Below are 25,241 nucleotides of genomic sequence, written 5' to 3' on the forward strand. Positions count from 1 at the left end.
TGTGCAATGAAGGGTCCCTTCTTTCTCCCTCCTTCTCTTTTCTATGCACGTGCTATGGTAGACTGCATTACTGATCACCCATATTTGGGGTCCCTTCCTGGGGAGCTTTGCCCTGTAGGAGGGGGATCCTCACTGGGGGTTGGTATCCTACCCCCACGGGCCCAATCTGGCCTGCTGCCTGTTTGTGCATGGCTTATGAGCTAAGAACGCCTTTTTACATTAAAAAAATATGTATGTTTTACTTATTCGAGAGAGAGAGAGAGAGAGAGAGCGCATGCGTGTGAACGAGTGGGGGAGGGGCAGAGAGTGGGAGACAGAGGGTCCGAATCAGGCTCCGTGCTGACAGTGGTGAGCCTGACGTGGGGCTTGAACTCACAAACTTCGAGATCATGACCTGAGCTGAAGTCGGATGCTCAACCGGCTGAGCCACCCCGGGGCCCTGACTTTTTTTTTTTTTTTTTTTTTTCTTACATGTTTAAACAGTGTATTGTCTGTGGTTGCTTTTGCGTTTTGAAGGCAGAGGTGAGCAGGAGCCACACAGCCCCAGTGTCCTGTAGAGACTGAAATATTTACTATCTGACCCTTTGCAGGAAAAGTCTGCCGGCCCCTGATATATACCCTCCCTGTTGCACTTAGATGTGACCATGTGACTTGTGTTGGCAGAAGTCACGCTTCAGCTGTGGTCAGAAGCTTTCAGAGTGAGTGCATGGTTGGTCAGGCTCTCTCTTCCCAGTTCACAAGACTAAATGTTCCAGAGGCAAGATAATGTGGGTCAGAGCTGCAGCAGATCAGAATGGGCATGAAAGAGAAGTAGACGAGGTTCGGGAGATGTTTGTTACTGCAGCATAACCTCACCCATCCCAACCGATGCACATGAAAAATACTTGGTACGATGGTTCTCAGCTCTGGCTGCACGCCGTCATGATGGAGAGCATTCAAAAATCCTGATGCTCAAGGCCCCACCGCAGACCAATCAAATCAGAATTTCTGAGGGTGGGGTCCAGGCATCAGGGATGTTTAAAGCTCCCTACCCGATTTCAACATGCAGCCAAGGTTGAGAACCACTGGTCTGAAAGGATCTACAACACTTAGTGATATTCCTGGTTCGTATCTATTAAGTGCTTTCTCTGTGCCACTCTACAAATGAATCCATTTAATTCCCACAAAGACTTAGGGGTTGAGCATTATTATCTTCCCATGTTACAGATGAGAAAACGGAGGCCCCAAACGGTTGGGTAACTTGCTCCAGGCCCTGCAGCTGGTGGAGTGCGGGGATTTGAACCCACGTCGTGTGGCCCCAGACCAAAACTGCTTCTGAGGAGGGCTTGGAGGGGCGGGGGTTGAAGGAGGCATGCAGGGGACCTTGTGCTGCCTGTCACTCCATACACTTCTTTTCCTGTTTGCATTTTTCCCCGGGCGGCTGTCTGACCTCTATTATAAAAAATAAATAATTAACGACGTAAACCCTCCTTGACCCTTAAAGAAAAAGGGAAAAACATGTCGCTGGTGACGTCAGCTTCACACACACAACTGTGAAGAATCAAGCCCAGGAACGCAGCCATTAGGTGAAACACCTCATTAGGGCCCCCAAAGCCAAAGCTTAGCACTCTGGGTCCTGGCTGGAAGGCGGCGGGGTAGAGCGCTCAGTGAAAAATGAAGGGAAGATAAGGAAAACAAACGTTTCAGGGCCAAGCAGGGAATCGTTCTGTGACCCGGGAAAGGACTTTGGGGGGCTTCCACGCATGACTCACCCCCGAACCATTTTACCTCTGCAAAATTGCACATTCCTTCTTGGCAAGGCTGTGCACCTAACCACGGATGACCAGCCCACAGCACGCTAGACAAGAAGGGAGAAGCTGCCATCCACACTCAGCTGCTAAAAGGATTTATGTAGAAAAACGTCACCTCCCAGGCCAGCACATAAAACAGGAAAAGTAATTATTGTATGCGGAAGGGTCTGTCTGTGAAAAGTATTTTGTATGGTTAGACGAAGGCAAATACTCAGAATCGATAAAGCTGGAATTGTGTCTTATCGATACTGGCAGGATGTGGAGAGAAAATCTGCATGTGTGTGATGGGGGCTGGGGCGAGAAAAGAGAGCTCAATTCTCATCTTCTAGCTTGGGAGGCCAGGGAGTATGCCTAAAACAGGAAAAAAAAAAAAAAAAAAATCAAGGAGTGGTACCATAGGCAGGCTACTCAGAAATTTGGAGGTAAATACCAAAAGAATCAGCAAGAGTGGAAAGTTGTGGCCTCTGGGCAGAAAGAAACGGTGTGGTGGGGTCCACTGAGGACTGCTGCTTCTCATGACACTTTTCTTTGTAGAACTATATGAGTTGTAAACTATATGCATGTATTTCCTGGATTAAAAAAAAAAAAAAACTAAATAAAAGCGAACGTGGGGCACCTGGGTGGCTCAGTCGGTTGAGCGTCTGACTCTCGGTCTCAGTTCAGGCCAGGATCTCGGGGTTCGGTTTGTGAGTTGGGGTTCCTCGCAGAGCCTGCTTGGGATTCTTTCTGTCTCCTTCTCTCTCTGCCCCTCCCCTGCTCACATGCTCTCTCTCTCTCAAAATAAATAAATAAACTTAAGAAAAAATAAAAGGGAACATACTTAGTAATTCTACTTCTCATTGTCTACTCTAGAGAAAGGCCATACGAATGAACAAGACAGAGTTTTTTGTAAATAGCAAAAGATTGAACAATTTAGCTGTCCGGCCAAAGGTTACTAGAAATATAAGCTGCAGTATATTCATTTGGTGGAAAACTAAATTCAATGGAAAGAAACGAACCACATCTCTGCATATTAACATGGACACGCCCCCCCACAATACTGAGTGAAAGCAACAGTTTTCTGAAAGTTATATACTGCATTAGTTATTAGCATTTACTAGAAACACATAAAATGCTACTACATATTTTCCATAGGCACTTCTATATTTATAAATATCTGAAAGGATGTACCAGAATCCTAACAGTTAATTCCTTCTGGAAGGCAGAGAGGAGGGGACAGGAATTAAAGGTAAGGATGAAAGTAAATTTTTTTTTTATTTTTTTATTTTTTAAAATTTTTTTTTTCAACGTTTATTTATTTTTGGGACAGAGAGAGACAGAGCATGAACGGGGGAGGGTCAGAGAGAGAGGGAGACACAGAATCGGAAACAGGCTCCAGGCTCTGAGCCATCAGCCCAGAGCACGACGCGGGGCTCGAACTCACGGACCGCAAGATCGTGACCTGGGTGAAGTCGGACGCTTAACCGACTGCGCCACCCAGGCGCCCCAAGGATGAAAGTAAATTTTAACATGAGCTACAATATTCTAAAATGTTTTGAAAGAGAAAGGATTCGCATACAGTATAATTAAAAATTAAAACAAAATAAAAAAAAAAAACTTTTTTAACCTTTATTCGTTTTTGTGAGACAGAGAGAGACATACAGCGCCAGTGGGGGAGGGGCAGAGAGAGAGGGAGACACAGAATCCCGAACAGGCTCCAGTCTCTGAGTTGTCAGCACAGAGCCCGACGCGGGGCTCGAACCCATGAACCGCGAGATCCTGACTCGAGCCGAAGTAGGACGCTCAACCGACTGAGCCACCCAAGCGCCCCTAAAACACCCAAATGTTTCTGAGGAGAACCTTTAGGATACCAGCTCTTCCTTGATAATTCTCCTTGTTTCAGATTTTCCTAAAACCTGCTTGGATGCTGCCTGGAGATTGTTTTGAACTCCGCTGGTGGGACCTCTTTCCCATGAATTTGATAAAAACTAGGGGTTCAGGGGTAGAAAAGTCTGGAATAACCCAAGAGAAGCACAACTGTTAAGTAACACAGAATGTGACCCTGGGCCAGACCACTTTATCCAAGTAGAAAACGTTCTTCCAGGATTGCAAAGACTGAGAAACTAAGAAAATAATTGGTGGAGACTCAGCATTAATGAGTGTGAAACACGTCCGGATTGGGGGCGGGAGGAAAATGACCGGTTTTATCTTGTGTTATCGGCTGAATACGTCCCTCATACGCTCCACAAACATACCACCCTGGTCTGTTGGCTTCGGTCACTCTGTGCGGCTTGGAGGGGGATCCTCTGATCTAGCACGTCTCCTTGGCAAACAAGGCCTTCATGCCGTGTTCTTCAGCTCCTAACAGGCCACTGACCCATTCAAGCCCACTCTGGCCCCTCTGCCACCCTGGGAAGCAGTGAGGTTTAACTGAGCTAGCACATGGGGACACGCAGCCTGGTATACAGCAGGCACTCCATAAGCACTCGTCATTGTCAAAATCCCCAATCGACTTCCTCGAACCCTTAAGCAAAGAACCTGTTTCTGTGAACCCAGCAGAAACACCCTAAATCAGATGACATTTTATGAAAACTACTTTTTAAAAAAAAAGTTTTTTTAAATGCTTATTTACTTTTGAGAGTGAGAGAGACAGAGTGCGAGTGGGAGAGGGGCAGAGAGAAAGGCACAGAATCTCAAGCGGGCTCTAGGTTCCAAGCTGTCAGCACAGGGCCTGATGCGGGGCTCGAACCCATGCACCATGAGATCGTGACCTGAGCCGAAGTCGGATACGTAACCTACTGAGCCACCCAGGTGCCTCCAAAACCACTTTTTTAAAAAAGATTTTTTTAACGTTTATTTATTTTTGGGAGAGGCAGACTACAAGTGAGGGAGGGGCAGAGAGAGAGAGGGAGAGACAGAATCAGAAGCAGGCTCCAGGCAACGAGCTGTCAGCAAAGAGCCCGACGCGGGGCTTGAGTTCACAAACTGTGAGATCATGACCTGAGCTGAAGTCGGATGCTTAACCGACTGAGCCACCCGGGGCCCCCTGAAAACCATTCTTAATCACTACACACTCTTTGGATTAAAAAAAAGTCGGCTTGTTTAGGTTAATGTCCTAAATAAGCAACAGCAGAAACAGATTGTTTTTTAAAAATGATCCATTTAACCCAGAAGGGAGAACCGAGAAAAGGGATTTTTTTTTCCAAAACAGGCTTCAGTTCGTATCTTGTCCACCAAAGGACCGTGGTGGGGGCTGGTGGGGCTGGGTGGATGGAACGTCATCTTTGTTAGACTTCAGAGTTTGGGGCTGGTTCTCTCCCAGGGAAGGCACAAATCAAAGGCCCTGCGGATTTTCTCAATGTGTTCTAATGACCTAGCAGATTTCCCAGGGTTCACATTAGACATGGAGGGCTGGGCTATGCGTGTGTTCATTCAGGGGGCTGACGCGGGGGCTCCACGCCTTGGCATCCGGCTTCGAGGCAGATGCTGTGGGCCTGGACGCAGCTTGGAAACCTAATTATTACGCATTCTTGGGGAAGGTCTCTAATGAGAGGCGGATGGTGGGGACTTTCTCCACGAGGGCTGGACTAAGACCTGCCTCGTGGGGGTGCCTGGGTGGCTCAGTCCGTTAAACGTCTGACTCTTGATTTCGGCTCAGGTCATGATCTCACGGTTTGTGAGTTTGAGCCCCGCGCTGGGCGCTCTCCTGTCAGCACAGAGCCTGCTTCGGATCCTCTGCGCCAACCCCCCCACCTCTATCTGCCCCTCCGCACCCCATGCTTTCTCTCTAGAATAAATAAACATAAAAAAAAACAAACAGTAGTTGTTTTCTACCAAGTGTCTCCATCGTGCCCACATTTACAAGCTTCTCATTTTAAGCCACATTCTTGGAGGTCTAATTCCCAATCCCTATAGATTAGGAAGCAGCATTTTCATTTCAAAAGGAGCCCAAGTTTTTTTTTTTTTTTTTTACCAAAAAGTTGTTTAAGTGAATCGCAACTCCGCTACAGAATTCCCTTCCCTGAGGTTCCATGTTTTCTGCTTTAAGAGTGTAGCATTTTTTAGGGCGCCTGGGTGGCTCAGTTGGTTAAGCGTCTGATTTGAGTTCAGGTCATGATCTCACAGTTCGTGAGTTTGAGCCCCACGTCGGGTTCTGTGCTGACAGCTCGGAGCCTGGAGTCTGCTTCGGATTCTGTGTCTCCCTCTCTCTCTGCCCCTCCCCAACTCATGCTCTGTCTCTGCCTCTCAAAAATAAATAAAAACATTACAAAAAAAAAAAGTGTAGCACTTTTGTCATAGATGGTTCCAATGGGTGCCTATTTATTTATTAAATGTTTTTATTTATTTTTGGGAGAGAGAGAGACAGAATCCAAAGCAGGCTCCAGGCTCTGAGCTGTCAGCACAGAGCCCGACACGGGGCTCGGACTCACAAACCATGAGATCATGACCTGAGCCAAAGTTGGACACTTAACTGACTGAGCCACCCAGGTGCCCTGGTTCCAATAGGTGTTTAATTCAAAGAAGTGAGATCCATACCTTTTTTTTTTTTTTTTTTTTTTAAGAGAGAGAGAGTGCATGAGGTGGGGAGAGGGGCCAAAGGAGAGAGAGAATCCCGAGCAGGCAGAGCCTGATGTGGGGCTTGATTCCATGACCCTGGGATCATGACCTGAACTGAAATCAAAGAATTGGACGCTTAACCCACTGAGCCACCCAGGTGCCCCGACCCACACACTATTTATCTGGAATCACAACAACCCTTTGAACAAAAGGAAGGCACAGCCTCATCTGGTCCTGATGCCTTAGGTGACTCTGGTCCTTTGGGTTCTTTCACAGCTCACTCAGTAATAATAGTAATAACTGACCTTTGAGTGCTTTGGGGTAGAGGCAAAGAGAGCGGGCTCTCAGCCAAACTGCTTATGAACAAGGCCAGTTCTACTGCTCACCAGCTAAATGACCTTGTCCAAGTCATTTCACTTCTTGTGTGCCTCCGTTTGTTGTCTGCAAGATGGGTCGTTAGAGAGAGCAAATGGGGTTTTCAAAGTGCAGGTTATAATCCCTTTGGTGAAAGCTGACTTTAAAGGCCAGCATTAAAAAAGAAAAAAAAAAAAAAAAGAATGGAAGAAATACAAGAGAATCTGTGGCCCCCTGTCTGTTTTTGTAAATAAAGTTTTATTGGAACACAGCAGTGCCCATTTGTTCACTTAGTGTTTATGGCTGCTTCCGTGCTACAGTGGCAGAGTTGGTAGTCACCATGGGGCCTAGCCTAAAGCCTAAAATATTTATTATATCTTTATAGAAAAAGTTTGCCAATCCCTAGAATAGACAACAAAAAATCAGAGCATGTCATATACAGTAATGGTGAGCTTCTATTTCGGGTGGAGTGTTTGTGTGTGTGCGTGTTTGAGACAGAAGGGGCGACAAAGAGAGAGAGAAGAGAGAGAGAGAGAGAGAGAGAGACGGAGGTGGGTCACGGTATAAAGCGCATTTCTTCCTGAGGCAGCTTTGTGACCAGAACTCGGGTCCGATCTGACACCAGATTCCACCATCCTCCGGTTATGCCATGATGCCCGTTACGGCTTCCGTGCTCTGAGGACGTGTCTGCCTTCCGTGGTTCAGCTGCGTGTCTGGGACGAAGTGTGATGTTGCTCCTGGAATATCCAGATGTGCCAGGCCCAGCAACTGGTGGTCTCTGAGCTGAGCCATTTCGTGGGTTTCCCTTGGGGTCCCTGCTGTGAAGATTTGGAGGCTGTGTGCGCAGGAAAGGGTTAACTGTGGCAAGTGTTGCCGGAACCCTGCGCGTTCCTCGGGTCTGTCTTCCAGACTGGTCCTTGCTGGGCTGGCTCCCCACAGAGGAGCTCTGAGTCCTTGGGCCAGGCAGTCCTGGCCGATCAGACGGTTTATGCTAACAATGGGATCACGGTGAATGCCTGCTTTCGTTCTGCGGGGCTGGAGTCTTGAGTGGCTGTGGTGCCGTGAGCCTACAGCAGGGGCCCCAGGAAGCCCCTGGACACCAGGGCTCGGGGGAGCTTCACTGCTTGGCGACTCTTGGCACATCAGTGCTGGCAGAGTCGCCTGAGCTCCACTGCGAGAGGAGGTCTGGAAGGCGGTGCCTACGTTCTCCCGGATTTTATCCCACGTGCCTTTTCCCTTTGCTGATTTTAATCTGTATTCTTTCACTGCAATAAACTGTAACTGTGAATATAACAGCTTTTCTGAGTCCTGTGGGTCCTTCTAGCAGCTCATCGAGCCCGAGGGTGGTCCTGGGGGCCCCCAACACAGGGCCTTTATTAGACACTTTGAAAAAACACCAACCGGTTAAGAAAAGGGGCAGCATGATATTGTGGAGATACCTAATCTCTTTGGGAATGAACTTTCGTGTCTGTAAATAAGCAGTTATTAATTTTGAGTAAAAATAATACCCATATTGGCCTCCTAGAATGATTTCGTAACCCAGGCCTGGCCAGAACCGGAGTGACTCGTTCAGGGATGGTTATGTGGCCAGTGGGAGCCACTGAGATCTGGCCCCGGGACTTTAGCTGTAACCACGGGGAAAAGGCACTTCTTACCCCCGGTGAGCTGGTGGAACCTGAGCTGGGGGATGCCGGCAGGGCCTCCGTGACGACGCACACAGATTCAGACAAAATTATTTGGTGACTGGATCCCACTGTTCCTGAAGTCTACTTCTGGGCATTCTGGTTACAGGAGCAGATCAATTTCCCTTTTTGGCCTAAACTGACGTGTGTTGAGTGTTCGTCACTTAGAATCCAAAATTCTTGGCCCCGCTTGCCACCTCCCCACCACTGTGGGGAAATTGGGTGTTTCCAACACGGCCAGGGTCCGGTGGGCAAGTTCAAGTGATTCTGCGTGTCTTTTTTCAGATTTTTAAAATGTTTATTTATTTTGAGACAGAGAGAGAGAGAGAGAGAGAGAGTGCGTGCATGCACATGCACGAGTGGGGGAGAGGCAGGGAGAGAGAGAGGGAGAGAGAGAATCCCAAGCAGGCTCTGCACGGGAGGCTCCGTCCCACGACCTGTGAGATCATGACCTGAGCCGAAAGCAAGAGCCAGACGCTTAACTGGCTGAGCCACTCAGGTGCCCCTAATTCTACACATTTTCACAACGACCCAGTTTTGCACCTCGGACAGCCCCTCCCCAAGGGGATATAAATCAAGGTCCGGGTTATTATCTGGTCTTAGAGCATCAATTTCTCCTTCACACAAGCACTGCCTAATGAGGCAAACGGCCACCACACGTTGCCTCCACCCGCACAAGGTGTCCACGCCAACGGCCACAGGCAAGGCGCTCCACGAAGCAAAACCACTGAGAGCATCCATCATGGAGTTAGTGGGACCCGAGTTCAAATCCTGGGGGCTGCCATTCCTTAGGGATGTGACCTTGGATGACATGTTCACCCTCCCTGGGCCTCAGTTTCCTTATCCGAATACAAACAGTGAGCTCCTCCCAGGGCTCCTACAGGATAACGCATGTGCTATGACCTGCTCCTGGCGCTTAGGTATTATTAGCAAAAAGCAGCAGGGGCCAGAATCTTCCATCAGAAAACGTTCCCTGCTTGGAAATTCCTGTGCAATAGTTTAACCTGGTATTTCCCAAACCATGGCCGTTCTCGTAACACTTTTTTTTTTTTTTTTCAACGTTTATTTATTTTTGGGACAGAGAGAGACAGAGCATGAACGGGGGAGGGGCAGAGAGAGAGGGAGACACAGAATCGGAAACAGGCTCCAGGCTCTGAGCCATCAGCCCAGAGCCCGACGTGGGGCTCGAACTCACGGACCGCAAGATCGTGACCTGGCTGAAGTCGGACGCTTAACCGACTGCGCCACCCAGGCGCCCCATCGTAACACCTTTGCAGGTTGTGTTGCACCGCAGAGGAACGGGGTTCATGTTTTCCTTTAATTCAGTTACCCGTCCCTGCTTTTTTTTTTTTTTTTTTTTTTTTTAACTTAAATGCATTTCATTTGGAAACAAGCTTGTTATCATGATGTAAACGGCAAATCCGTTCCACTCACTGTAACCGGAAGGTAAGCAGCAATATCAGGTCCCTGGGGCTGCCTTTTTCCACTCTCTGGTCCCCCACCCTCCCACCCCAACTTCTTCCTTCTGTCCTCATATCTCCTACTACACGCTCCTATCTCCTGCCTCCCTCTTGGAACGGCCCTTGTGATCACACCTGCCACAGAAGGTAACAGTCACAGGTCCTGGGGACGGGGGCGCAGACATCTTTCAGGGGCCACTGGTCTGCCTTCCACATCAAGCGATGACAAAATTCCAACTGGCTGCTCTTCTGGGTACATCATCATCTCACGCACCAAGTTGTGATTCTCAAGAGAGAGCGGCCCATCCTTCTAGAGGGTCACCTGGCAGTTTTTGGTGGTCATAATACTTGTGTGGGGGGGGGGAGCGGTACTTGGGAGTGTGTGATCTACATTGTGATACATTAACAGGAAATGTATATTTGGTTTTCGTCCCCTTTCCTGGCTCCTAAACCCCTGGAATTTCTGAGAGATAAGAGAAACAAAGGTGAACTGGGTATCTTGTTACTCAGGACCAACCTCTTTCAACCACAATGAGTTTATGTTAACGAGCTGACTTTTGGAAAGCGCCTGAACAGGGGGGCTGGGTTGCCAGGGGCACCAACTAGCGATTAGAGGGCTGGAGCTTGCAGCCCCCTGACCTCCAGGGAGAGGCTAGAGGTTGGGTCCAATCACTAATGGCCAATGATGTAATCAATCAAGGCGATGTGATGAACCCTCCGTAAAAACCCAGTTCTTCTATTAGCACAGGCTGGCTCCAGATGCAAATCTTCTTAAAAATTTATTTTGAGAGGGGCGCCTGGGTGGCTCAGTCGGTTGAGTGCCCGACTTCGCCTCAGGTCATGATCTCACCGCTTGTGGGTTCGAGCCCCACGGCGGGCCCTGTGCTGCCAGCTCAGAGCCTGGAGCCTGCTTTGGAGTCTGTGTCCCCCTCTCTCTCTGCCCCTCCTTCGCTCATGCTCTGTCTCTCTCTCTCTCTCTCTCTCAAGAATAAATAATAAAAAATAGTAAAAAAATTATTTTGAGAGTGAGAGAGAGAGAGAGAGAGCGCGTGTGCAAGTGGGGGAGGGAGGGAGGGAGAGAGAGAATCCCAAGCAGGCTCTGCACTGTCAGCACAGGGCCCGATGTGGGGCTCAAACCCACAAACCACGAGATCATGATCTGAGATGAAACCAGGAGTCCGAGGGTTAACCGACTGAGCCACCCGGGTGCCCCGAGCTATTTATTTTAAAAAGGGGGCTTGGAAAAAAGAAACAGAAAGGGCCTTTGGAAGGGGTGATAAAGCTGAAACCTGCTGTAGGACAATCTGGCAGCCGAGGCAGTGACCCAAATCCTGATGCCAAGGGCAGCGGCTCTACTGTCCCGACTGAAGGAGGGAAGCTGAAGAGACGCCATTTTGGAAAGGCTCCACCTCTGCTGTGTCTCTGCCAGCCCCCCTTTCCTCACGTTCCGTATTTCACCACCTCTGAGTAAACCCAAGAAGCTATGTCCCCACTCCAGGGGGAAGCATGAAAACGAGTCATTCTGAGTTTCGTCCTAGGCCCCCACACACCTCATACCATCTAAGAAGAACCGAGCTCGAGGACGTTGGCTTCCAACAAATCTTGGGTGACACGGGCATCCCTACCCCTGCCTTCAGTGGCTTATGGAACACCACCTATCGTTCACCTGACCCTCTGATGGACTCCTACCCTGGATTCCTGAAGGAACATGTACCTTGGACCCCTTTCCAATGCAAACCCCTAACTCGCCTCTCCTTTTCTGAGTCTCCCGGATACACCGCCTGCTATGCTCTATCAGTCACGCTATTCAGTTAATTCTGCTCTCGCTTCCTCCTGGCCCGTGTTTGATCTCTATCCTGCAGAAAGCCAAGAACTCTCCTGGCCTGTCCTGCGGGACCCCCTCTGGGTCCTTGGGCAGTTCACTCTCTGGCTGGGGGGTGTGGGGGGTGAGCAGAGCACCCGTGACTGTGGTTCACAAATGCATCCTGAGAGCCCCAGGACTTCCTTTTGTCCTTACACCTCAATTTCCCGATTTCTTGCAAAGCGAGGGATTAAGAGACATTTCCTCCAAATAATAATAATACTCATTACTAGAGCTTTCCTGCTTTTTGAGTGCCTGCTACGGGCTAGGCCCCGTGCTTAGTGCTTTACCTTATTTCCAAGGGGTGTTTAGTTCCTCATCAAGAGGGGGAGATGCTGAGGGAGGGAGGAGGAGCAACTGTATCTGTCTGCTGGGCTATAAAGACAGAGAGCTTCCTCTCTCCCCCACATCTGTGGTCTGTGAGGCAGCCAGTGGGCCCTCTTTAAGGCAAAAATCAGAGCTGTTGTCTTCATTTAAAATCCACCAGCTAACATCTTTCAGTGGCCACCGTCGACTTTTCCTCTCCAACCCACCTCTCTGCTCCCCGACCTTGCCAAGCCCGCGCCTGCCTCAGGGCCTTTGCACTCCTCCTTCCCCCAGGTGCTTTCATGGCCGGCTCCTTCGTGACATTCAGTTCCCATTTTCAGTACCAGACAGGCCTTCTCCGATCATTCCATCCAAAATAACCCAGATGCCAACCACCCCCCCCCCTCGCTCTACATCTCTTACCCTGTTACTGTTTTTTTTAATTTTTTTTTTTTCAACGTTTATTTATTTTTTTTTGGGACAGAGAGAGACAGAGCATGAACGGGGGAGGGGCAGAGAGAGAGGGAGACACAGAATCGGAAACAGGCTCCAGGCTCCGAGCCATCAGCCCCGAGCCCGACGCGGGGCTCGAACTCACGGACCGCGAGATCGTGACCTGGCTGAAGTCGGACCCTCAACCGACTGCGCCACCCAGGCGCCCCGACCCTGTTACTGTTTTTAATAGCATTTATCACCATCTGGGATGATCTTTCTTATTTATGATTTTTGGCACTTCTCCCTCAACCAGAAGGCAAGCTCTGTGAGAGCTACTGCTATGGTCCCCGAGCCTGGAACACAGCCCAGTAAACGGCAGGTGCTCAGGTAAGTTATCTTTTAAACAAACGTATGATTGTACGTGAGCTTTACACGCATTACCACATTTGCTCCTCAAATTATCTCTTCCCTGTTTTACAGGTAAATCAAGATGCAAAGTGACGAAGTGACTTGTCCAGGGTCCCCGTGCTAATAAGCAGCAGAGCTGGGATTCAAACTCACGACTCTCCCCCCAAGAATCCAAAATCTTAAGCACTTAACGCATGGACCACATCTTCACAGGAATTAACAACATAAAGTATCTTATTCGGGGGAAGAGAGGCTTAAGGCACATTATAATCAGGTTTTTCTTTATGTAAATGCCTGCTTTAAAACTGTCGATGTCTACTTTTAATGAAATAAATGGTCTGTGTAAGTAAATCACACTTGCAAAGTTAGGAGGAATGACAGGTAGCCGCTGTGTAAAAATCACAGCCCGGACCCTTTCCTCGGGTCTCAGGCTGGCTTGCCTTTCTAATAACTGCTGGGCTCCAGAGAGGATAAAAGGAGGGCCCAGGGGTGGGAAAGGATCTCCCCTTATTGCCTCTGGGCATCTGTGCCTTTCATTTCCTGGACTTGATATGGAAAAGCAAAGTTCCCCGGTAAATCCCTCATTTCTGAGCTGCCCTCCTCCCCGCCCTGAGGACCAGGCCTCGGGAACCAGACACCTTGGCGGAGATCGGAAATCAGATCCCGTTAGCCGCCCCTGACGGGCTCCGAATCCTTTCTTTGCCCCCCCCTCCCCCCCCGACCCTTTGGCAGCCCATAACTTTTTAGGATGTCATTGTAGGAGTCAGAACGGACCAGCTTTAGGGCCTCTTTAGAGGAGGGCCTCTTTAGAAGAGGACGGGGAAGTCCAGTCTTTGCTCCAAGCTGCTTGGATTCTGACATCCTTAAGTGCCAACCCCAGGTTCAGTCTCTGAGCCGACCCAGTCCCACATCCAGACACATCTTTGCATTGTTCCCAGGGGAGGGAAGCCTTGGTGGCTCTAAAGAGGCATCTGGGGATTTCTGAATGCTTCTCGTAGCACGAAGCTTCTCGGATGGTGAAATTAGTGAACCCTGCTTCGTGCTCCTCACGAAGCATTTTCTTTTCTTTAAATGTTTATTTTTTGAGCGAGAAAGAGAGACAGAGTGCAAGCAGGGGAGGGGCTGAGAGAGAGGGAGACACAGAATCCCGAACGGGCTTCAGGCTCTGACTGTCAGCACAGAGCCTGACGTGGGGCTTGAACCCATGAACCTCGAGATCGTGACCTGAGCCGAAGTCGGCTGCTTAACCGACTGAGCCACCCAGGCGCCCCATGAGGCATTTTCTTAAAAAAACCTGCGTAACGAATCGAGGTAGATGTTTGGGAACCTGGGAAGTGGTCTTCAAATATTCATGCAAAGTTCATCAATAGCTAATGCTTGGTTGAGAACTCTTAGTACCTTACATGAGTTTCTGAAAACCTTCTGGTGGCATGGTTAACAGCCAAAATCACTAAGATAATTAATTAACTTAATTAACTAATTATAAGCAATGTAAATGAGGGGCGCCTGGGTGACTCAGCTGGTTGAGCGTCCAGCTCTTAATTTCAGCTCAGGTCCTGATCTCATGGTTCGTGAGATCAAGCCCCGCATCGGGCTCTGTGCTGACAGTGCAGAGCCTGCTTGGGATTCTCGCTCTCTCCCTCTCCCTCTGGACTCCCCTTGCACACCCTCTCTCTTTCTCAAAATAAAAAATAAACTAAAAAAATAAAAGCAACGTAGGGACGCCTGGGTGGCTCAGTCGGCTGAGCGTCCGACTTGGGCTCAGGTCATGATCTCGCGGTCCGTGAGTTCGAGCTCCGCGGCGGGCTCTGTGCTGACAGCTCAGAGCCTGGAGCCTGTTTCAGGTTCTGTGTCTCCCCCTTTCTCTGCCCCTCCCCCACCCGTGTCCACAGATCAGGGTTTTTCATCCTTGGTACTGCTGACATTTTGAGCCGGATCATGATTTGGCGTGGGGGGTGTCCCGTCCACTGCAGGGCACGGAGGGGTCTCCCCTGCCTCTAGATGCCGGTAACACCCCTCACCCAGTTGTGACAACCAAAAATGTCTCCAGACTTTGTCACGTGCACCCGGGAGGCAAAATTACCATCAGTAGAAAGCCACCGCTCTAAGTCATTAAAAAATAACGAAAAAACTCAGTCCTTGGTGTTTAGTCAATCAGCTTTGTATTTATAGAGTGGGCAACCTTATTAGTGAAACTAGCTTTCTAACTAATGATGAGCTACATTCAATGAAAATCTCAGGGCACCAGGGTGGCTCGGTCAGTTGACGTGTGATTCTTGAGTTCAGGTCACGATCCCAGGGTTTTATTTTATTTTATTTTATTTTATTTTATTTATTTTTTCAACGTTTATTTATTTTTGGGACAGAGAGAGACAGAGCATGAACGGGGGAGGGGCAGAGAGAGAGGGAGACACAGAATCGGAAACAGGCTCCAGGCTCTGAGCCATCAGCCCAGAGCCCGACGCGGGGCTCGAACTCACGGACCGCGAGATCGTGACCTGGCTGAAGTCGGACGCTTAACCGACTGCGCCACCCAGGCGCCCCATGATCCCAGGGTTTTAGGATCGAGCCCCGCATTGGGCTCCGTGCTGAGTGCGGAGCCTGCTTAAGATTCTCTCTCTCCCTCTGCCCCTCCCTCCCACTCTCTCTCTCTCTAAAATAAAGTAGAACAAACAAACACACACACACACACAATCTCAGTCTCCCAACAGTGAAAGGTGCCACTTTCCTGTCCCCAAGGGCAGTGTGATCCCATCACGGCAGCCAGACACCTGCCTGCAAATCTGTGTGTGACCGGGGCTCCTGCCCTCCCTAACTAGAAGGTGAGTGGCTTTGGGCACGTCACTGTGCCCGCTCCCTGTCTGGGTGTCGTGGGGGGTAACCACAGCACCTGTCTCCTAAAGTGATGAGGAGTCGGTGAGAGGACGCATGGAAAGCACTTCAGATGGGTGCCAAGGCTGGGGACACGCTCCCCTGGCAGGCTCGTCCTTCTTATTCACAGAATCACTTCTCTGGGGCCTCACTGGCCACACCCAGCGTCGCCTCCGCTGTCACCTGAAGGGAAGGCCGGGGGGGCCCAGGGTGGGAGCCTGGCCTGGCATTTTGTGGTCGCGGCCCTCCGTCATCGAAGCGTGCAGGCTGCCTCGAGCCAGGCCGGTGGCTGGCTGGGTACCCTGTCTGGGCTTGTAGACTTTTGTGGCAAAGGGCAGACCTGCCCACTCTGGAGACGGTTCACAAACACAGGCGACTTGCCACCTGCATCTGCCTTGCTTTTCTTCTGTGTGTGTGAGCCTGACATCCCAAACTTCAGGACAAGGCGCCTCGACACCTATTCTGGGACCTCTCCCCCACTTTTAAAGAAGAAAACCACAAACACACCAAACCAATCAAAGCCATCGCACCCTCCAAGCCAACTGGGCCTTTAAAAAAAAAAACAAACCACTGCCAAGTAGCTGTTTACAAGCTGAACAAATAATTACTCTGCCACAAGGCAGAAAAGTATTAATTAAAGCTATTCATTAAACCAGCCCCACTATTCTGTGGGGTTTATCTCGAGGAAGTGTCAGCCAGAGGTTAGGGACGGATTAGCACACAATGGAAGGCTTTGCCAGTGAAATCTCCTCCTTGTGGTTTGCTTCTAATAATCAAGTTGTCATTAAAGAAAGAATTTAATGATTTTAATTGGGTTTAATTACTTGGAAACTCCTGGAAAACAGATCAGCTTGTTTAAAAGAGAAAGACAAGAAAATGAGGGTTGTAGAGAAAAAAATAGTTTGATTCGCATGTTTAAACAGTGAAGTTTAAAAAAAAAAAAAGCCCCAACAACTTGACTTCTTTGGGCAGTTCCACAGGAGAACACAGAAAACAGAAAAGATCTTCTTAGCTCAGCAAAGGGGTCTATTTGTACTAACAAGAACACTGCCCAAAGCACTGTAGGATAAATCCTGTCACCACTGAGTCACAAGAGCAGCCACACTGACTACAAATGCTTAAATCATGGTCAAATCGAAGAGAACAAAGGTGTCTAAACTGGTTCCTCTTTGGGAGTTTTAGCCAAGGACTCAGACTCCTTGATTTGTTTTTATCCTTTGGAAAAAAATGTTCTTTCTGCTGGAGGTATCTAGCAATTTTTTTCTTAACCTGTTTATTTATTTTTGAGAGACAGAGCACCAGCAGGGGAGGGGCAGAGGGAGAGGGAGACACAGAATCTGAAGCAGGTTCCAGGCCCTGAGCTGCCAGCACAGAGCCCGACGCGGGGCTCGAACCCACGAACTGTGAGATCATGACCTGAGCTGAAGTCAGCTGCTTAACTGACTGAGCCACCCAGGTGCCCCGGGATCTAGCGGCTTTTAAAGCGTTTTTCTCTGGGATGTAAATTCAAAGGCAAAAAATTAGAGAGAGGTGGATCTGGAGGTCCTGGACGGAGCAGGGGGCCCGTTGTCCTGATCTGCCCAAATTGAGGGGTTTCCTGGGACTTGGGACTCCGAGTGCTAAAACTGGAAGGGTTCTGGAAGGATCCTATGAGTCGGTCACCCTAAGGTCAGTGAGCCACTGCCCGGGACCAAGGGCCATCTGATGGCATGGGAGGCCAGCGCGTTTCTGGAAGTTCACGCAAGAGTTAGATCAGGGCCGGCCACCAAGCAAGTGCCTACTGCCTCTGTGCACCAGCGACGCGTCCTCGACGCTGGGCGTCTTCGTCTTATTATAATTAGCAGTGACCATGCTACTTCAGCGTATCGTCCACCCAGAGGACATTCCTATACAACCAGCCACGTGCTTCTAAAGACGCGGTTCTTCAAAAGACATTTATTCATCTGTTCATCGTTATTTTTATTAAGATATTTACTGTTCACTTATTCTATAGACTGTTTGCTACGTAGCAGGCTCAGTGCCAAGCGCTTCTCATGTATCAACTCACTTAATCCTCCCCAGGGATGCTATGACGTATTACTGATACTATACTCAGGCTACAGCGGTGGAAACTGAGGCACAGGGAGGCAGAATGACTTGCCTGAGGTCACATGGCTAGGGAGTAGAGCTGGCTTTGAACTTGAGCCGTCTGGCTCAAGAGCCCATGTTCTAGACCAGAGGCGAACTTTTCTAGATCAGGTGGCCTTTTCCATAAAGGGCCAGATAGCAAGTATTTTAGGTTCTGTGGCCCATAGGGTCTCTATCATGTCTCAACTCTGCTGCTGCAGCACAAAAGAAGCTTTTGGCAATATATAAATGGATGGGCATGGCTGCGTTCCAATAAAACTTTATGTGAAAAAACAAACAAAACAAAACAGGTGGCAAACCGGCTTTGGCCCACAGGATGGATACAGTTTGCCAAAGAAAATGAAACACGAAGATGTGCTGGAGGGCGAGGGAGGAAGAGAGAGAGCAGGACAGACTGACTGTGTCTGTGCGTGTTTGGGGGAGGCTGCTAGAGGTGGGGTGGGCAGGGAGGTTTCTCTGAGGAGCTGAGGGAAGACCCGAATGAAACGAAGGAGCCAGCCGCGGGGCGCTTAGGTAGCAGGAACAGCAGGTGCAAAGGCCATGGGGCAGGACCAAGCTCTGTGTTGGAGAAGCAGAAAGAAGGCCGTGGAGACAGGACTCAGCTCGAGGATGGTCTGCTCCGATCCCACCTTTTCCTCCCCGGCCACTCAGCCCTAGAGCATGTGACATCGGCTGTTTGGACCGTCCTCTCTCAGCCCAAAGGTTTCCTTTGTGTCAAGGATCAGGAAAGCGAGGGCGTTTGGCATGAGCCGATACTGGCATCGTTTCGGTCTGCAGAGAGGCTACCCATCTTACAAACACTGATGGTACATGTCCTGGCGTGACCAACAATGCTAAGCGTCCTACCCCCCCCCCCCCCCCCCCAAAGAGCAGGAGGACGGTAGGAGCGAACAAACAACTGCTTTGAGTAGCAAAATCGATTTCCCCTTAAATGGTGACAGAGCACTCGGCATACTGTCATCCGGACTCCCAGCACCTACAGAGGCCCTGAGAAGCAGCTGGAAGTCCTCCATCAGGACACAGGGTTCCTCTTCCCTCACACCCCAACTTAGCTGTCAAGATGCAGCATTGTGGAGAGTGACAGAAACTCACTCATCCATCCTATCATTTATTCCTCAAATATTTACTGAGTGTCTTTTATGTGCCAGGCACTGTTCCAGGCATTGGGGTACACCGGCAAGCAAAATAGCTATAGAAATGAACAAAACAAGATTTGTAGTACGTTTGATGGCAGGGATGCCGTGTACGGCCGCACAGGTTGCGCACTGCATAACTCTAGGGGCACCATTCACACATACCGCCATGAAAGTGGCGCCTCCCAGCGCTGAGCAGTGTACATTCTGTGCTTCCGCCAGGCAGTGGTAAATGCTACAGAAAAAAATAGAGCAAAGAATCCGCGTCATGTATGTGGACTATGTAGGAGGTGTGGCAATTTCATACAATGGTTAAGGAGGTTCCTGCTGAGAAGATGGCATTTGAGCAGATTTTCAGGAGGAGAGGGAGGAAGCCGTGGGGGAAGAGGAGCATTTCAGATAAAGACAACAAAGTGTTCAAAGGCCCTAAAGTGGGAGTGTGTCTGGCAGGTCTGACTACCACTGGGGAGGCCAGTGTGGCTGGGCTAGAGTCGGGGAGGGGAGGAGTACTAAAAGGGAGCACACAGCCCACCTTCTGGTAACAACATCAGGAGTGATTCTGGAGGAGCCAGAATTTCACCATGCCCCGTCTGTGTAGTTGTGAGGGAGCTAACCCTACCAACCCCCGGGGTGACTGGTTCAAGCCAGGTCAAGGACAGCTCTGTCCGCGACTTGGTTGGAACTACTGACCAAGAGGTAGTCCAGTCACCGGGGTTACTGAGCTGGTAGAATGTTGGTTGCCACCACAAACGAAAGAAAAACCGAGTTCTGCTGACGTGGCTTGAGGCTCTGGATCCAGCCATGCCTGAAGCCAACAGACCCCTGAACATTTTATAAGAGCCAGTGAATTCACTTTTCTGCTTGAGTCCGCTTGAGTTGGGTTTCTGTTACTTCCAACTGAAAGCAAACTGATTTGATGGCTGATTATGGGGCACACTGAATGTGCTGTGCTAGAAAGTAGGGATACAGACACAGCATCCTTGCACTTTAGGGGCTAAAGTCGAGTTGGGGAGAGAGACAAGTAATGGGGTGATGAAACATCCAGTGATACATGCTGTAGGAGGGGGCAAGTGCAGGGTGCTAAGGGAACACACGGGAGGGATGCCTAACTCAGGACAGTCAAGGAAAGCTTCCTGGAGGCGGAGGCATTCAGGATAAGACCTGATGGCTGAGTGAGCATTAGCTGGGCAAATGGTGGCAAGTGAGAAAAGCATCCCTGGAAAAGGGAACAACCTGGACAAAGGCCTGCTGTTTCTTTGGGTACCAGCAAGGCTGTAGCCTAAAACATCCACTTGGGAGTCTCAGAGCTGAGGCAGGAGAGGACAGAAGGAGCTAGGTCTAGACGGGTCTGGAAGCCAGCCCACAGAGTTTGGACTTCATCCTGTTTTTTTTTTTTTGTTTTTTTTGGAAGAGAGAGAGGATGAGAGAGAGGGAGGGAGAGAGGATCCAAAGAAGGCTCTGTGCTGACAGCCGTGAGCCCGATGCGGGACTAGAACTCATGAGCCGTGAGATCATGACCTGAGCCGAAGTTGGCTGCTCAACCGACTGAGCCCACCCAGGGGCCCCTGGACTTCATTCTGTGAATGAGGCACCAAAGCCAGCAAGACTGACAGAGACTGAGCAGGTCACTTAAATCAACCACACGGCCCAAGGGACACACACACGGCCTTGTTGTCTTTCGTTCTCCAACTCCTGTTGGAGTTGGAAATGTTTAACTTTCCTTTTCACTCTTCCTGGAGACAGACAACAGTGCAAGGGAGAGTCTTGACAACGGATATTTGGCCCGAGGCAACAGGGAGTGGTGGGGACTGTGGCAAACTGGAGGCCAGCTGGCCCGTTTACAGGAGCGGCTGCCATGAAGCTCCAGCCAAGTGATGACACGTGGGATTGTGGATCATGGCCAGACCTTCTGATTTTTCAAGAGGACCCAGAAATGTGAATTTTTACGTGAAATCTCCCCATTTCATATTTTTTAATGTTTATTCATTTTAGAGAGAGAGACCGAGCACGGGCAGGGAAGGGGCAGAGAGAGAGGGAGACACAGAGTCCGAAGCCGGCTCCAGGCTCCGAGCGGTCAGCACAGAGCCCGACGCGGGGCTCGGACCCACGAACCGTGAGATTGTGACCTGAGCCGAAGTCGGACGCTTACCTGACTGAGCCACCCAGGTGCCCCTGAAATCTCCCAAATGTAAATGCTACAACTAATTTTAAAAATGCAACAAAAAATATGGCTGAGAGTGCCTCCCCCCGCCGCCGCCATGATGTCCGGCATAGAGAGTGGCTGGTTTGGATGGAGGTTTGAAAGTTGGCCCTAGAACTGGGGGCTTGGTGATTGGCTGTAGCCTGCTTGGAGGGGCCGGGTGGGGGGCCCAGAATGGTCTTTGGAGCTCTGGTCTGATTCCTTCTCTGCTGCTCACTAGCTTGGCGGTCTGGGGCGGTGTCCTTCTGCGTAGAATGGGGATCACCACATCTGCCTTCGTGGGTTTGTCTTGAGGACCAAGGGTCTGACTCGTGACCCAGTGCCATGCACGTGGGGGAAAGGTTTATAGCTTTTATCCCTATAGTTGAAGGCTTCTGGGTATGGGTTATAGGACAGACTGAAAGTCACCATAAAAGTAAATACCTTTTTTTTTTTTTTTTTTTTTAGTTCTTACACACATAAATTTGACAATGAGCAAAATGAGCGACTTCCTCGAAAACCACAAACTACCACAACTCGCCCAGGATGAGATTGAATTCATGGCTGAAAACCTCCCGAGAAACAAAATCCCCAGGTCCAGATGGTTCCACTGGAGAATTCTACCAAATTCGCACCGATTCTCCGCAACCTGTTCCAGGAAACAGAAGAGGAGACAGCACCCCCAACTCATCTTATGAGGCCAATGTGACCCTGACCCCAAATGAAGAGATGATTTTTTTAAAGAGCCTCTAATTTTTCAAGTAAGAAATGTTGACCTTACCGCTCCAGGCAGCTGTGTCCCCTCCAGAGCACCCACCGTGCCCTTCGGGAAAAGTCACCTGATTCTCAGACTCATCGGTTGAGGTCAGTGGGGCAGGAACGATACTCCAGTTTTACGAGGGAGCCAACACCTCTCTAGTTCGCAAATATTTCCATCAGCTCGAAAGAGAACCCCACACCCATGAGGCTATGGCTCCCTGTTCCCCACTCCCCTCTAGTCCCTGGCAAGCACCCGTCCCGTGTTCTACCTCTATGGATTTACCGATTCTGGATGTTTCGTATAAATGGAACCACATTTATACCGTGGCCGTGTCGGGCCTCTTTCACTTCGTGTCATGTTTTTAGGGTCGGCCCATGTGGAAGCATGGATCAGCACTCTGTGCCTTTATATGGCTGAAAAATATTCCACTGTACGAACATCCGACTACGTGTTTATCCCTTTGTCCGTTGACGGGCATCTCCAAAGAGATTCTCAAGCCGCGTATTTCTACTTTGAACTAGGCCCCGTGGGGGGACTTGGGTCAGAGCTTTCCCCCTCTGCCATCAGGAGGACCGTGGCAGTGGGAACCTCCTAAGGCCCCGTCAAAGTCAACCCCCCATCTAACCAAGCTGACACCTTCCTGCCGTCCCCCCCCCCCCCCACCCCGTGTGACACCCTCATTGCCGAAGGCCCACGGGAATCCCAGCGCTCCTTGGACAGCTCAAGAGCCCTATTGTTGGGGAATTAGTACCGTAAAAAGTGCAGGTGGGGCGATGGGGGAGGCAGCCTCCCAACCTGCTAGTTAAGCATAAGGGAAAATTGGTCCCATTATTTCGGCTTGCAGGGTGCCTAGGATTTTTTTTCACTCCTTATCATTGTGAGCACCAAACCCTATATTTACAGAAGACAAAGAGTGTCTTGCTTGAACCCAACCGACAATCTGTTGTAGGTTTTGCATAGGAGATTTAAATCCCTTTTATTATTATTACTTTTTTTCTCCCCCCCCCCCCAGATCCCCATCAGCGTTCACTGAAGGGTAAAACTAAAGAAGCAGGGGGCGGGGGGAAAAGTTGGCAAAGAAGTCTCGGGAAGCAGTCGGCGTTTGTTAAATCTGGTGGGCGGAAAATCGGGGGTCTTAACCGGCTCGAGAACCCTCAGCCTAAGTTGACTCTGTAAGGAAATGGTCTCTCTCCAAGCAGCAGAGAGCACAGGGCTTCAAAGACAGTCTCTGCTAATGAGCACTTTTCTGACAACCCCAAACCATCTCTAAAATATATTTTATGTTGGAAATAATCCTTTAATGCTCTAAAATACATAAGGCACTTGGCAGGGAGGCACGCTGGCTCAGGGAAGCACTATTACAGGGGATTAAATCCACAAAGGGTACCATCCCCTGCCCACGGCCCCCCCAACTGTCATTCACCTCTAGGACATCTTTCAAAGCATTTCCAGCCTCTTCCTCACCCACCCCCGCCAGAATGACAACCACAGATGTTTGCTTCCTGCCCTTCTGGATGGACGGGAGCGGCTAACTAAGTCACCATCCCTCGTCCTACCGAGAAAATAATCACCGCTCGAGAAGGCCAATCAAAGTCCTCATTTCTTTATTAGCCACAAAGATGAAATACCTTTCACTTCACTGAAAAGAGAGCTGGAGGGGGAAAAACAAAGATTTAAATACAAGGTTTAACCCCCAGTGGGGGAAAGAAATCTCCGACTTCCTCAGAAAATCCTTTCCAAATTGTATTCATCTTGACTTAATCCACATCTACCGAGTGAATTAGGCAGTATTTATTTTGAAAATCCATTTTATAGAGTTCCAAGGACTCTGTTTTCCTTGGGCAGGGCTGACTCCATTCCAGAGCTGGAGGCCGCTGCGAGGGCCCCGCCAGGCCTTTAAACTTCCAAGGTGCTGGCCTCACATGGCTAACACAGTGTAAATAAACACAGCTGAGCCCGGAGAAATTGGAAGGTTTTCTCATTAAAGAAATAAAATAAACAGATGTCCTTAAGCACTTTGGCTTGTGTTTGTCAAAGGATAGAAAGCTCTAGATGTCTGAGCGACAGAGGTGAATTAGAGCTACATCTCAAGGTAGATGGGGCAAAAAGAAAGAAAAGGAAAGAATCTGTGGTCCTCTGAATTAACTAATAGTCCTCCAGGGAGGGCCCTTTTGATTTGAACCGTAGCAACTTCTACAAATAGTTTTTAACTGCTGGGTCATAAAACCGGGGTTTTTTATTTCTTCTCAGTTTGTAAAGCAGTAACGGACAGGCTAAGCCGTGTATCGCCAACTGGATCTGATTGAATCCTGATGGCACTGCGCTGGGTATTGCATTCCGGAATCCGGGCCGGAATCACGTAATAACACCCGCTGAGGAGTGGGGGGAGGACCGCGGCTGGTCGGAGGGGACAGGGGAGCCATGGGAGGGAACGTGCGGGGAGTCAAGGTCTGGCCGGGCCTGCTCTGCCCAGCCTCTTCCAGACGTACAGAGAGGCCGGCGGGCTGGCTGGATCCACCAGAAAAGTCGTCACCAAGTGAGTTCATGGCTTACATCTTGCTTCACTAATGTGTGAAGGAATCACTTGGGAGTCAAGTTTAAATGTCCTTTCTGGTTCATCTGGGACCCGAGACCCTGAATGTCTAAGAGCTCCCCGGCGATGCCGGTCCCTGGACCACGCTTCAGGTCGCCAAGAGGGCTTACGCTCCTTGCAACGGGGTTCTGGCAATGAGGAGTGGCCGTTCCTGTAAGAACCGATCGTGAAGAAGTCCGAACGTTCAGACCCCCCTCCGTGTCTCAGTTTGGGTCTCCCCAGAAGCAGACCCTGAGTCTAGGATTCAGGTGCGAGCAGTTTATCTGGGAGGGGCCGCTGGGAAGTTCTGGTGGCCCGGGAGGCAAGTGGGGCCGGGGGAAGGAAGTCCACGAGGGTGGGGACATCTGGGGGACGGTGAAGAACACCCCCAGAGTGTCACAGCTACTTGCAGGGGGAGGCCATCATGCCCACAGGAACGGGGAGGGCTGCGGGGGCCAAGGGTGGGGCGTTAACAGCGCTGCTCTAATGAAAATTCCGTCCTGGCCACTTACTAATGGTGAAGTGATGCGATTCCATCGCCAAGCAATCCCAGTGAGAAATGAGCCTCCTTGGCGTCCCGATGGCAAGCCCCGTGGTGCTATGAGCCATCGGGAGGGTGCTCAGACCTCATCAGGAAGGTCTGAGAGCGGACGCTGGGTGCGGGGCACTGCTTCCCTTCCAGCTGCTGGAAGAGGGGGTTGGTGGTGCCCGTGGGAGGGGCTTGAACCACGCGGAGTGAGCGGAGCTCCCAGCCACAGGAGATTCCC

The 25,241-nt window shown here is 50.0% G+C and overlaps 1 protein-coding gene across 3 annotated transcripts in view; it reads right to left on the reverse strand.

The window, feature by feature from the left end:
* Positions 1–25,241, reverse strand: part of EYA2 (EYA transcriptional coactivator and phosphatase 2) — a 267,355-nt gene that overhangs the window by 46,477 nt on the left and 195,637 nt on the right. The gene's annotated exons all lie outside the window — the stretch shown is intronic.

Source organism: Leopardus geoffroyi, chromosome A3 (assembly GCF_018350155.1).
Source record: "Leopardus geoffroyi isolate Oge1 chromosome A3, O.geoffroyi_Oge1_pat1.0, whole genome shotgun sequence".
In the NCBI taxonomy this organism is placed as follows: Eukaryota; Metazoa; Chordata; class Mammalia; order Carnivora; family Felidae; genus Leopardus; species Leopardus geoffroyi.